The sequence below is a fragment of the Rhamphochromis sp. 'chilingali' genome (assembly GCF_963969265.1).
Source record: "Rhamphochromis sp. 'chilingali' genome assembly, chromosome: 18".
NCBI lineage: Eukaryota > Metazoa > Chordata > Actinopteri > Cichliformes > Cichlidae > Rhamphochromis > Rhamphochromis sp. 'chilingali'.
This window is the reverse complement of record NC_137945.1, coordinates 20479876-20494501: the sequence shown is the minus strand read 5'-3', so window position 1 is coordinate 20494501 and position 14626 is coordinate 20479876. Positions and strand designations below refer to the sequence as shown.

General features: G+C 44.2%; 1 protein-coding gene across 1 annotated transcript in view; it reads left to right on the top strand.

The window, feature by feature from the left end:
- The window catches only part of cntnap2a (contactin associated protein 2a), a 405242-nt gene that overhangs the window by 51634 nt on the left and 338982 nt on the right, over window positions 1-14626 (top strand). The gene's annotated exons all lie outside the window — the stretch shown is intronic.

The following is a 14626-nucleotide window of genomic DNA, read 5'->3' as shown; positions in this document are numbered from 1 at the left end:
TGTTTCCATGCATTTTTTTTAAGTGTGTTGCTTTCTCACACAATTTTTCATCTGCTTCTGTAAATGCATTTACATAACAAACCACCTGCTTTATCAAGTTTTATTTGATGAGCTTTGTTGTTGACACGACCTTCCACGTGTCCATATGCATGTTTGTGCATGACATGAAAGCTGCTAAGGACACACAGGTCTTAAAAAACAAGGCTTCCTTTCATACATAGCAATCTCAAGTAAGTCAACCAACTGTTTAGTAATAGTATTTGTTTTTTGTTTCTTTTTTGTCAGTGCGTCTGTAATCAGCCCTCTTCCGTCAGCCATTTTTCATCCCTCAACAATAAAATAAAGGCTCTAGTTCAACATACAACAGCTTCACAGCTTGTGAGTGACAGCTTCACATATTTCCAAAGACTTCCTGTATCCATAGCTGAGATGAAGCTTACAGTTGCTGAAATGCTATCAGGCAATTTATCAAACTGACACTATCACCTTCACTCTGTTTTTCCTTTAAGTAGGGAGCTGAAAATACCTTTCTTTAAAAGTGCCTGAATGGGGTAACAACTGTTTTCTTCAATATGGTCCCCTATTTAAGGTACTCGTTTCCCCCACCTCCGCTTATCCTCTGGGTTGAGCTTGTCCAGAGTTCTTTTGTGCTTCAAAACTCTGCAACAAGGAAAAGAAAAGACTGTGATTTCCGAGGATCTTATTTAGTATGACTCATAGCTTTATCTCCAACCACTTGCACACAAACCCATCTGAGTCAGTACACACACACACACAGGCTGGATTCACAAGGGATGATTGCCACTCTCGCAGAAATCAGAAAGCCATTCAAATAGAGACCTGCTGACTCAGCTCGTATGTGGTGCACTAAGTATTGGCAAATTTTGTGTGCACGTGCGCGTGCATGTTTGTGTGTGTATGCGTGTGAGAAAGAAAGAGAAGAGGAAGTAAAATAAGCCCACAACATAAAAATGAACAACCAAGAGTGAGGGGGAAAGCTGTAAAGATGGGGAAACAAAAGTGTTGCAAAGCTGGACGAAGAAAATATTTTTCTGTTTATCGTAGATTAAGGTCCAGCGCAGCTGTCATTTTAATAGTCCTGTGTTGTCAGTCAGTGTGAGATATATGAATATTCCAGTTCCACTCAACTGCTAGGTATGGCAACCGAAACACTGACTCATGAACACATCCAAGAAAAATCTGTTTTTTTGACTCGAGCAGCAGCTGGATTATTGTCTCTGTTGTAGTGTCCTTCTGTAACCTTTGCAAGTCTTCATTTTGTGATACTTCAACACGTTTGTCTTTGTTTGCTACAGTTTTCGTCTCATATTCCCCAGCGTCTATCCCCTCCATCGCCTTTTCTTCTACTCCTTCTTCCCTCTAATGTTTTTTTTTTTTTACATTTTTCTTTGTTCTTACTAATTATTTGCTCCAGCAACTGTGTGTGTGTGTGTGTGTGTGTGTGTGTGTGTGTGTGTGTGTGTGTGTGTGTGTGTGTGTGTGTGTGTGTGTGTGTGTGTGTATTTGTGTTCATATAAATGTCAGCATCTGAAAGAGCAGCTGCTGAGTTAAATGCTAATTTGAGCAAGTGTTTTACACTGGCGTGATGACAACACATACTCTTGGCATGTGTAGGTGTGTTATACATAACTACATAAAGCATACTGCAGAGTTTTAAAGGGATGAAAGAAATAGATGGAAAACTGAATAAAATGTTTGAAACTCTTTGACTGAACTGCATTGTTTTTATCAGCTTTGCTGAACGCTCTGGCCTGAGGTTGAAAATGAGAAAGCAGAGGGAAGGGAAGAGTAAAGGAGAAAAAGATGAATGAACACACTTGAGTCCGAAATTTGAGAGATTTGCCAGCTGTTCAGTAACTTGAGGTTTCATTTTCTCTTTTCTGCATTTCTTTCTGTGAAGGGTGGAACAACTTGTCAAAATGTTTTCACTGCATAATGACACGTGCACCCCTAGGATCACCAAAGAAGGCGCTGCTGAGGACATTGTGTATATATTCATTTTGATACCTTGGCTTTCTTTTGCAATGCAATGCGGGATGATGCATATCCTTTGGGAGGTGAATCACCACTCAAATTACAGAAATTACTTTGCTGTTGGAAGGTTTCTGTCAGTTCTGTGCTATTAAATACACTAACAACAGCCAAATGGACATACTTTCAAATAATACTGTTCAACTATTACTGTCCACTCAAAACGCTTTACATTACAAGCCACATTCAGCCTCATTGTTTACTAACAGTAACAGTAACAATCAAACCCAATTTACCTCCTGAGCCAGGTTGACAGGGCTCTTATTTACAGCTGTGGAAAAGGACATCCCAAAGAGTATTACTCAAAAGCTGTCCTTGGTTTGCACCAAACAGTCTATTGTCACAGTAGCAAGACAACTCACTGGAAATCTGTAGTTTGTTGATCTTTTTGGACAACAAAGGCTTTTTTCCCTGGCATGCAGGTCAATATTACAGCCTTCTGATTGAAAGCTTACGCTTTAGCAGCAACACTTTCAGCAGTTACCTGCAGATTCTATTATGACATTTTTGGGTACCTAGAGAATTACTGTTGCATTTCACAATGTTCTCTTAGCCTGAATTTTCTGGGGTAACAAATTGCTGGTTTGATGTTTACACTAGTTGTCACAGAGGTTTTCTTTTATGCAGTGAAATTGTTTAGTTAAAAAAAAAATCTAAGCAAAACAAAAAAAACCATTGCCAATCTGATAGGCATCCAAAGCCCTCTCCCCAAGAAATTCCTTAAAAAAATTCTTAGAAATTCCCAGTTTGACACTCATAATACAAAGGCCTAAGAGAACACCAGACTCCTGATGTCAGAGGTTTAAATAAAATAGATTCTATTTGTCATTTCCTGTGGACGTTCTCACCATCGCCACCAAGTCTAAAACTCTTAATTCAGATGTTGTGGTTTGTGTTAAATTTACAGGTGTATATAAGTGACCAATGTCAATTTGATGTAGTCGATGAACAAACATTTTTCCATATTATTCCATATTATTATTGATGTGTGCCTTTTGCTTTGACTTTAATTACCAATCAGTGTATTTTCTCATTTATCATATGCTGTACTTTATATAATGTACTTTAGTTTCTCATAAACCACTACTCACTGAGGAACTAGTGAAAGTAGAAGTGGTAGCGGCAAGATGAAATGAATTTTTTATTGAAAGAGCAGAGTTTTTAATAACTATAAAGAAGTCAAATCTGTTAAGGGTCCACTGCATAGTGCCTGGTGTGTCTCAGTGTGAGCACAGAGAAGTACATTGAAATTTAGTGAATAGCTATCATCAGTAGTCCAATTTAAGCTCTGATTGTTGAGTCAGCGGGGAAGAATTACCACAGTACATGCTTTGTGGGAGTGGGAGGGTGAGGAATAGACCAGACAGAGGCAATGCTTTGTTTAGAGGTACAATGGCACATCAGTTTATATTGTGGGAATAAAGTGGTGAGGGAAAAGAAAAAATGGAGAGAGAGAGAAAGCAGCGTAAGTGCTGGATGGTTGACTGAATAAAAAACAAGTGAGACCTGCGCTTCTGTTGGGAGAATGTAGAGCTACTTTAAAGATTAAGACAGAGGTACAGATGCTCAGTGTAGAGGGGCAATTGAAGTCCTTGTCCTGCATCTGAGTGTCTCTATTTTGGGGGCAAGAAATTACTTTTTGTCGATGGCCAGATGTAGACCAAACAGTAAGATTGTGAATGTAAATACCAGGCACTGTGGATCCACCCAACAGAATGCACCCTGTCACAAAAACTACTCGGAAGTGGCCTGAAAAAAACAACAAAAGGTCCAAGGCTTTGTCCTCCAAACTCCCCAGATCCCAATTTGATCGAGCATCCTTGAGATGTGGCTGAACAAGCCTGGTCTACAGAGGCCTCGTTTCACGGCGAATCTGTTCGTTCTCTGAAAGCCAAGGCAAACTACCCACTCGGTTTCAATCTAATATAGCACACCTGTCAGCAGTTTTTCAACAGTGTCATTTTTCTAACTCATATAACAATGAGGCAATTGACAAATTTGTAATGATGAATATTATTCCTCGCAAAAAGCGCACATGACCACACCCTCGCCCTCCCTCCCAGCTGGATGCCTGTCCCTGAAGGAAACAAACATATTGTTTCAGCTTAGCTCAGTGTTATCATCTGTAATTTTCTACCACTTAGGGTTGCACTTGTTGCATCTCTCAGTTTGTCTGTCTGTCATAACTCATAGTTCTGTTTGGCTCAGTATGCTGTATAAGAAATAATGTCTACCAGAGAGACTAATCCTGCTTTGGCTTTGATTTGCCTAACAGGGACAAACAATATTCTACTTTCCCCTCTCTCTGCTTCCAAATGTTTACTGATTGCAGGCTTAATTGAACTTTTGGCAAAATATGGACTTTGGCAAAAGCAGGGATACATACACAGAAACACATCAAAAACCACCCGGTCCCTAAAGAAGAATATTTATATCACAGTGATAATTCATGTGGCTGTGTGTTTGTGGCTTGCGATGGCTGTGTGGATATAAACTTATTGGCCTACATTAAACATCTGTGGCCCAGCTCTGGGCATGGATGCAGGATCACTGTGGTGTCTTATATGGTGGAGGCTTGGGGCTTGTTCCAATGCATTCCTTTGCTATTATACTGGGATATTGGGATTTCTGAAGTTTGGAGTTCATGGTTGTCACTGTTGAGTTATTCTTGAGTAGTTCTTACAAGTGGAACTCCACTTGGAACTACGAAGGGAAGGCAATGCCATCAGGGAACATGTTTCCATGCAAAAACATTAGATGAGCGGCACTTGTCAAAGTCTTTTCCCTGTGAATGACTGAACCCAAGATTTCCCATTCCCATATCATTCCAGTCTAATGAGATAATAATTCTCTTCGCAGGTAATTTGCCAGTGACATTGATCTTTGAATATGAATATTCCCATGGACTGTGATATTCACAATTTATTAATAAAATCCAGAGATCCCCCAAAAAATGTTTTACTTTAAAATATATTTTTAGCTACTTTCAGCTGTTCCCTTATTCACAAGTGACTGCCGCAGCAGGTATCTCCACATGTGTGATTTAGCTGATTTCTTACAACAGATGCCCTTCTCGACATACTCCCAAAGGGGTTTGTATCTCCTTCTGGGAATGAATGGGGATCTTTTACTTGTTGGGTGAATGTGTAAACCAGTACACCATGAAGCCACTTTTAAAATATTGTTTCAAATTGGCTTGAACATCTGAACAGAAAAAAATATTTTTTTAGAAATGTTCTATCAAATGAAAACATATCTCTGTAGAAAAGAATGAATACATAAATTTACAGAGGCTATGAATATGAAAACCTTTAGGTTCATACAGGTCATAGAAAGTATTAAATTAAATGAAAATGGTTGTTGGAAGCAGTAACCAAAATATTTTGTAAAAGTATGTCCAGTTATCTCTTTAATGCCTCTCTGCAGTTGAATAGGGAGAGAAAGTAATTAATTATTTTTAAGGGTCACGTGGTATAAAAACTGCAAGGATAGCATTTATGGAATGACTGGTTCAACTGGGAGCAGGACTTCTACTATCTTTAAAAAATGTAAATCTCCAATAGATTTTATCAGGGCACTATGTCTGTCTCTTGTAACCAACAACAAACATGGACGATCATTCTTTTATGCAGTTAATAAGCAGACAGCATCCCAACAAAATGACCTGTTGAGGTGTGTCATTCTCACCAGAAGCCTTTCTTGCCATATCAGACCTCACTGCCTGATAGTTTCCTATCTCAATGTATTTTTTTTCTTTCTTTGAATTTTTTTCCTCATTTTCTCCAAGCATTTAACTTCACTCTCATTACAAACCTCATGGGATTGACAGTTTTTATGAGGCGGGTCAAAGGTGGTTAGCAGCTTTTATCACAAGACCAAAGGCTGTTTGGTGTTTGCAGTTTTGCTAATGTGGCTTTTTTTTAGATAAATGCTGTCTTTGAAAGATGGATTAACTTCAAGCTATAAAAGGAAAAAAAACATAATTCCCAGTTGAATAGCCACAAAAAATACAAAAAAGTCTTGCTTACTTATTTCATAGTCATGTAAATACTGGATCTGTCAGGGTTTCTGGGTCTTCGACCCAGTATTCTTAGTTCATGTTCACTGTTTATATTCTGTCTGCTTCACCTCCTGTTTTATTGTGTTAGCCTTGGTCCATGTGCATTATGTTCCGTCCTCTTCCCGTTTATCATTAGGTCATTATGTTCAGCTGTGTACTCACCAGGTTCTAATCTCTCATCACTCAGCCTGTGTATTTATGTCCCTCAGTTCAACCAGTCCAATGTCGTGTCATTGATGTTATTGTGATGTTGTTCTCGCCGCTGTTAGGTTGTCCTCTGTTCAGTTCCGTCAGGTCAGCCGGTCAGTTGTCAGTCAGTCTTTCATTCATCCATTCAGTCAGTCGTCCAGCCGGCCAGCCGTTTCCTACTTCTGTTCTGTTTGTTCACTCCGTTGACAATAAAACACCAATCTTCACCTACCTGTGAGTCCAGCGTTTGGGTCCTCCTTCTTTCGTCCACGACCTCATCCTGACAGAATGACACGACCCGTGCCACGAAGACACGATGTGGACCCAGCGGACTCGGACCTCTTCGAGCGGCAGGACGCAGCGCTCTCCATTTGGGCGGAGAAGTTCAGGTGGAGAGGGAGCACGTCTTCGAGGGGACTCGTCTGGCTCTGGGCGGGCCTCGGAGACGCCGCGGTCCTCCACCTGCTGCCTCACCTGCAGCGGAGCATTCGCCGCGGAGAGTGGGCGTCACAGGCCAAGCTTCGGCCGCTCGCTCTCCCGCTGCTCCGCTCCTCGCTCGCCCGCCAGCCGTTCTACTCACCGGACCTTCGCCATGGCACAGCGGCTCCGCCTACCACCTCGGCTCAATGGAGGCTCCCGTGCCAGAGGCTCATCTGTTTACCCCGCCCGCTTCCTCTACCCCAGGGGTGGCCAACCAGTCAGAGACCAAGAGCCACTTTTTTTTTACTGTGTTACCGCAAAGAGCCACATCATACGCATGGGCACACATGAACATCACCCATCCTTTCCTCTCTCTCTCTCTCTCTCTCTCTCTCACTCACTCACTCACTCACACACACACACACACACACACACACACACACACACACATCTCTGCTCAGCCAGATTTATTGTAAATGTCACACACCAACATGATAATGACAGAAATGGACTCCTACAGTACTAAAACCACAGGCCAGTCATTTTCAACAATGAACATTGTGTGCACTGTCTCACACACACAAACTCTCAGTTCAACCAAGTCCACAAACAAAAATATAATAATCTACAATAGCATTTACTTTTGTAATGCATGTTGTTTAGTGGGACTTCTGGCATTCCTTGCCTTGAACAATCCTCTTTAAATCTGGCTTGTATTCCGTTGTTGTCACTCGAAGCAATTCTTTCACATGTGTGTCAGTCAGAACAGATCGATGCTTTGATTTCACATGTTTTAGGGTAGAAAACACAGACTCGCAGACGTATGTTGACCCAAACATTGACAGTATCTTAAGCGCAGCCCGTTTGACATTGGGGTATTTTTCCATTGGCACACTTTTCCAGAACTCAATGGTCCCTTCCCTTAAAGCAGGTTTCAATTGGTCCTCTTCACAAAGATCGATCATCTCCAACTCAGCCGCAGCTCCATCTGTGACTAGCGGGACTTTCAAACAGCCGGTCTCTGCATTAAATGGGTCGACGAGGAACGTAATCTGTGGCCTTTTCAATTGTAGATCATGGAACCGGGTCACGAAGCTTTCGTGCAAGTTTTCAATTAGCGTTGCATATCTGGCTCTTTGCTTACTCAGGGCAGCACTGGCGACTTGCCCGCTGGCTTTTAGCAGAGTGGGAAAATGCGTTAAATCTCCCTTTTGAATATGTGTCTTGAACAGCTTCAGTTTGTTGACAAACGCAAACACACTTTGCACTAGGTCAGGGAGCATTTTTAACTTACCCTGCAGGGTCAGGTTCAGTCTGTCCAAGTGACACAGCATGTCGACCAAAAAGGCCAGATCCATAATCCACTTGAGGTCCGAGAGCTCGGGATAGTCCTTGTCCTTCTTTTCCATAAACAGTTTCATGGCATCCAAAAGCTCAAAGAAGCGAGAGAGTACCTGGCCTTTTGACAGCCACCTCACAGTGCAGTGCAGCGGCAGGTCACCTGGAAGCCCTTGGTCCAGCTCAGCGATGAGATTCTTGAATTGCCTGTGGTTAAGCGCATGTGTGCGGATATAGTTGACGATTTCCATCACAGGCTTCATGACGTTATCTAAATTCAATGATTTAGACACGAGTTGCTCCATGTGGATGATGCAGTGGAAATTCCAAAAGTCAGGAATAGTTTGGTCAGCTTTGCACAGCCCCACAAGCCCGTTCACAGATCCCATCATGGCTGGTGCTCCATCCGTGGCTATTGCAGTTAATTTCGTTATGGGCAGATTTGCTTTTTCAAATGCAGCCATCATGGTTTCTTTCACATCTATGCCACGGGTTCTGTCTTTTAATGGCACAATATCCAGGAGTTCTTCTTTGATCACACAATCGTTTGAAACAGACCGTGCAAATATTGCCAACTGAGGCTTGTCTTGTATATCACAACTCTCATCCAATGCGACACTAAAATACTCACATGCTTGAAGGTCAGAGTGCAACTGTGATTCAATAGCCGTGTTAATGTCCGATATTCTGTGTTCAACAGTGTGGCGGGACAGTTGGACGTCTGATACCATGCGTTTTAATTTGTCGTTTTCAGGAGACAAGATTTCAACAACATCACTGAGGCATTTTTTAACGAACTCCCCTTCATTGTATGGCTTTTTAGCCCGTGCAATGTTCCAAGCCAGCTGATAGGATGCGAGCGTTATGGTCTCTGACCGCTTCGTAAATTTTTGGAAAAACTGTATCTGCTTTTCTGCCTGACTTTTCAAAGTGGCCAACTCGTGCTTGCGAAGTTCAGTCCCTTTTGGAAATTCCTGGTCGATGTTAGCATGGAGTGAGCTGAAGTGGCGCTGAAGATTTGAAGCTTTGAAATGCGCTAATGACGTCTGACATATAAGGCAGAATGGCTTACCATTGCGTTCAACAAAAAAATATAAACTCTCCCACTCTGTTAAAAACGTCCTGTGTTCATCTTCATATTTTCTTTTTGCTGTGCATTTTTTTCCTGCCATTTTAAGGGCGAACTTGCTCCTACTGGGAAACTTTGCGGTATTTTCATCTCACACACATGCGCATTTGATGAAAATACCGTATTGAACTCAAGCGAAGCGAACGCGCACATTTTAAAACAACAACATAAAAAAAATCAAAACACAAACATAAACTTTGATATGAACGTAAGAGCCGCATGAAACCAGGCAAAGAGCCGCATGCGGCTCGAGAGCCGCGGGTTGGCCACCCCTGCTCTACCCGGAGAAAGCGGCACACACGCCACCGTAACATGGACTATTTCCAGCCACTCCCGGCGGTGAGTCCCAGTGACTGTTTGCCACCTTCCTCAGTTGACTCTTCACATAAGATAAATAGACGCCTCTCCGATTCATGGGGAACGTCCCTCTTGGACGACAATGTGGACTGGGTAGACTTTTTCTGCTCTGTTTCCCCAAAGACAGCTCAGTTAAAGACTGTAAATAGCGGTGGCAGGAAGACCAGAACACTCCCCAATAAACCTGTCAATATCACTCACCCAGTCGTTATTTCCACACCCATTATTCAGCCATTTCCCACCAGCATGGGGGCCCAGCCTACGCCCACACCAGTGCCAGCCCCCAGGAGGAGGGCAGCTGTGACCCGGTCTGCCTCCACACCTGCTTCTGTTTCTCAGGTGGGGGTGACTGGTGTCCAGCCACCTTCCGTGCCCGTCCCAGCGCCCAGGTTGAGGGCAACCAGAACCCAGCTTGACCCCCCTGGAGGCTTGGAAGAGCTAACCGGTCCACCTGCCACTTCACCTCTTCATCCACCTCCTGATCCAGCTTTTCATGCCCTCGCACTATCACTGGTTAGGCTAGCTGAGGTGTCCCCTGCTCAGGCCCCAGCTTTATTAGCCCAGGCTGCACTGTTGTCCCCTTCACTAGCTCACTCTTTAGCTCAGCCATTAGCCTCACCGGCCTCTGTTTATCCATCAGTCTCCTTAGTCCAATCAGTTCCCTCACCTGCTGTTCAGCTTTCCCTCCAGTCAGTTCCCTCACCTGCTGTTCAGCTTTCCCTCCAGTCAGTTCCCTCACCTGCTGTTCAGCTTTCCCTCCAGTCAGTTCCCTCACCTGCTGTTCAGCTTTCCCTCCAGTCAGTTCACTCACCTGCTGTTCAGCTTTCCCTCCAGTCAGTTCACTCACCTGCTGTTCAGCTTTCCCTCCAGTCAGTTCACTCACCTGCTGTTCAGCTTTCCCTCCAGTCAGTTCACTCACCTGCTGTTCAGCTTTCCCTCCAGTCCTCCAGTCACCTGCTGTTCAGCTTTCCCTCCAGTCAGTTCACTCACCTGCTGTTCAGCTTTCCCTCCAGTCAGTTCACTCACCTGCTGTTCAGCTTTCCCTCCAGTCAGTTCACTCACCTGCTGTTCAGCTTTCCCTCCAGTCCTCCAGTCACCTCCTGTAACTCAGTCTCCTCCTGTCCTCCAGTCACCTCCTGTAGCTCAGTCTCCTCCTGTCCTCCAGTCACCTGCTGTAGCTCAGTCTCCTCCTGTCCTCCAGTCACCTGCTGTAGCTCAGTCTCCTCCTGTCCTCCAGTCACCTGCTGTAGCTCAGTCTCCTCCTGTCCTCCAGTCACCTCCTGTAGCTCAGTCTCCTCCTGTCCTCCAGTCACCTCCTGTAGCTCAGTCTCCTCCTGTCCTCCAGTCACCTCCTGTAGCTCAGTCTCCTCCTGTCCTCCAGTCACCTCCTGTAGCTCAGTCTCCTCCTGTCCTCCAGTCACCTCCTGTAGCTCAGTCTCCTCCTGTCCTCCAGTCACCTCCTGTCCTCCAGTCTCCTCCTGTCCTCCAGTCCAGTCGCCTCCTGTAGCTCAGTCCCCTCCTGTCCTCCAGTCCAGTCGCCTCCTGTAGCTCAGTCACCTCCTGTCCTCCAGTCCAGTCGCCTGTCCACCATCCTGTTCGGTTCCCGGACCTGCAGCCACAGCACCCAGAGCCAGCTGTGAGCTCTCCTGCTTCTCAGCCAGGGGTTTCCGCACCCGCTGGCCCGGCCTCTGCCTCAGCTGCACCCGCGCCCGGCCCGGCCTCTGCCTCAGCTGCACCCGCGCCCGGCCTCTGCCTCTGCCTCAGCTGCACCCGCGCCCGGCCCGGCCTCTGCCTCAGCTGCACCCGCGCCCGGCCTCTGCCGCGCCCGGCCTCAGAGCCTTCAGCCTCAGAGCCTTCAGCCTCGTTTGGGTCTGGAGCTAAACGGCCATTTTCTAGACCGCTGGCTAGGCCACTGGCCGGGCGCCATCGCCGTCGTGGGCGGCCCACAGACCCTCTTCGCCTGAGTGGCCACCGTCGCCTTCCGCACGGTCGGCCCCCGGACCGGCGCTGTCATCGTCGCCGTTGCCGTCCGCACGGTCGGCCCCCTGAACTGTCTCGTCTCGACCGCCGCAGCCACCCACCGGACCGGCTCAGTGGTCACTGCTGCCTTCCACGTGGCCGCCCTCCTGAACTGTCTCTGTGTGGACTCCGTCCCTCCGTCCTGGGCCCCCTCCGCCCGCCCTGTTCTGGTTTTTCGTTCTTTTGGCCGTCGGGTGCCGGCCTTTGCGGGGGGGGGGGTACTGTCAGGGTTTCTGGGTCTTTGACCCAGTATTCTTAGTTCATGTTCACTGTTTATATTCTGTCTGCTTCACCTCCTGTTTTATTGTGTTAGCCTTGGTCCATGTGCATTATGTTCCGTCCTCTTCCCGTTTATCATTAGGTCATTATGTTCAGCTGTGTACTCACCAGGTTCTAATCTCTCATCACTCAGCCTGTGTATTTATGTCCCTCAGTTCAACCAGTCCAATGTCGTGTCATTGATGTTATTGTGATGTTGTTCTCGCCGCTGTTAGGTTGTCCTCTGTTCAGTTCCGTCAGGTCAGCCGGTCAGTTGTCAGTCAGTCTTTCATTCATCCATTCAGTCAGTCGTCCAGCCGGCCAGCCGTTTCCTACTTCTGTTCTGTTTGTTCACTCCGTTGACAATAAAACACCAATCTTCACCTACCTGTGAGTCCAGCGTTTGGGTCCTCCTTCTTTCGTCCACGACCTCATCCTGACAGGATCAAAGAAACCAGTTGGGTTATTTGATTTAAATGATTTAATGTATTTCCTTATTCCAAGTGCTTTACATTTTATTTAATCACATTTTGCCTACATCTTCTGCTAAAAATAAATAAGTATATCAAAGACATTATTAGATGCTCCTTTTAGTATTAAAGTGCGCTACATGTGTTCCTCTGTGTATTTTTTTCTTTTAAAAGTGTAAAGCAGTACATACAAGACAACAACCAGCGTGTACATTATACAAACTGGTAATTTACATATGTTCAGTAAGTTCAGTTCAACTCATGCAACTGACCTATTGCGACTAATTGTTTTCACGTTATAGTCTTTTTCCCTTTGCTCATTTGGCTCATTCACATGCTGTTCTTGTACTTACGTGTTTCTCTAGACTTGTTGGCCTATATGGTGATACTGCAGTCTGCAAACAATTTGTTCTTGATACCAAACCAAGATGCAGAAAGCCTGCAGTGTGACCAAGTTGCTCTGCTGCCATTGCTTCCCCTCTTTATTCTGATTGGGTTTGGGGCACTGGGAGTTTATCAGTGTTCAGGAATAATACCACAGTGCATTAGAGACAGATCCCTTTTCAAGGCAATTAAATTTAAGTGTTTTGAAAGTTTTGACAAATTGAAGAACAATCTCAACCCCCCACAAAAATAGCTACAATAGGGGACACAGTTTGGTATTTTTAATATGAATAAGAGAAAGAAAGAGACTCTGTGATACAATAAAAGAAAATTAACATTTCCCAATTTGGCTCAGTGCAGCATTTTACAGTTATGCCAACAGGCTATAACAGTGATCAAAATGCAGAGTCAAACAGACCTGTTGAGGAAATCTAGGAAACAAAATCTGCAGCATCTTAGGGATTGAGATTTGTTAGTGTGTGTCTCAGTGTGTGTAGTTCAGGTAGCTTTCACTCTAATTCTCTTCTTTCTCCATAACCTGTTAGTCCACATAGCCCACTTTCCACTGGCAATTATCTGCTGAAAAAAGACATCACTCTTATCCCTGGTTTCTGATCTGTCTCACCTTTTTCTTCCCATTTTTGTTTGGAATATTTTCAACTCTCTGTTCATTCATTATAATTTAGGCTCACTGGAGCTCCGTGTTGAAACTGAGCCAATTCTACATTTATGCTGTCTACTCAAGTCCAGCCTCTTACTCCTCCTCCTACAACTTCATTTGCTTCTTCAGTTTCCCTGTCATATGTTGTCTAATAATAAGCTTGTCCTTTTACTCATTCTGTTTGCTCATCTCACACTTGCCTAGGCCTTCTTGATGACTTTAGACTTCCTACTGGGGCCCGCTGAGATGCCCTCCCACAGAGTGCTATGCTAGAATCTGCTCCACACTTGCAGTGTGTGCCAAAATGTTTTTCAAAAACATTTTTTTTGCACGATTTTTTCATCTCATTATTTGATTGCAAATATTCTTCTTTTCTGACGCCTTTCCTGCTTTGCTTCTTGCTTTTTTGATTTACCCCACGTTTTCCCTTTCTCCAGCCATCTGATAAGCATCATTTATCAACATGATTCCCATCTCACTTAGATTGATTATTGTTAAGAGAACTTCTACATGGTGAACCTTATCTTGTGATCCCTGAAAGGTGATGACGTCTAGCAATGTCAGATATGTTGATACAGGTAGTGCAAGCTCTCAGTGAAAAGTCAAGGTGAAGAAGAGAGTGTCCACCTCATATGTGATTGTGTCTAAGCCTGGTAATTTAAAAAAAGGAAAGAAATCCATTGGTATATAAAATGTGAATCTATTTGGGAATATTTTAGCTGCAGTATAATCCATGTACTGCTGTTACTGTCTTCATTTATAATGTTTTTATGAAAAAACATACCTATAGAAGCCACAGAAATCTAGAACAAGCAATTATAAATAACCTTCAGAGGGGTGAATGAATAGATAAACAGATTAGCTCATGCGCTCTCATTCACTCGTTTGCTCACTCGTTATTGCACACATAAACACAATCATACGTGCTGCTACACAAAATGACTGTCACCAACGAGTAATGAAAGACCTTTTCTCAAATGTCACCAATTAGATTCCGTTTCGACATAAAGATGGGACTAATATTGAAATTCAAAATTTCAGTAAACATCTTAAATGGAATTTAAATGGTCTTTAAGTACCAAAGCTTTTATATATTTTTATAACTGACATCTAAATTCTGTAGAGGCAGGTTAATGCATTTAGATTCTGCTACACTACTGCTACACTACGGTCAAGGACGGCTACAAGGCACAATCCCGCCCCCCGTTTGGCAAATCTGATCACGCCGCCATCTTCCTCATGCCAAAATACAAACAAAGGCTGAAACAGGAAGTTCCGGTTCAGAGGAA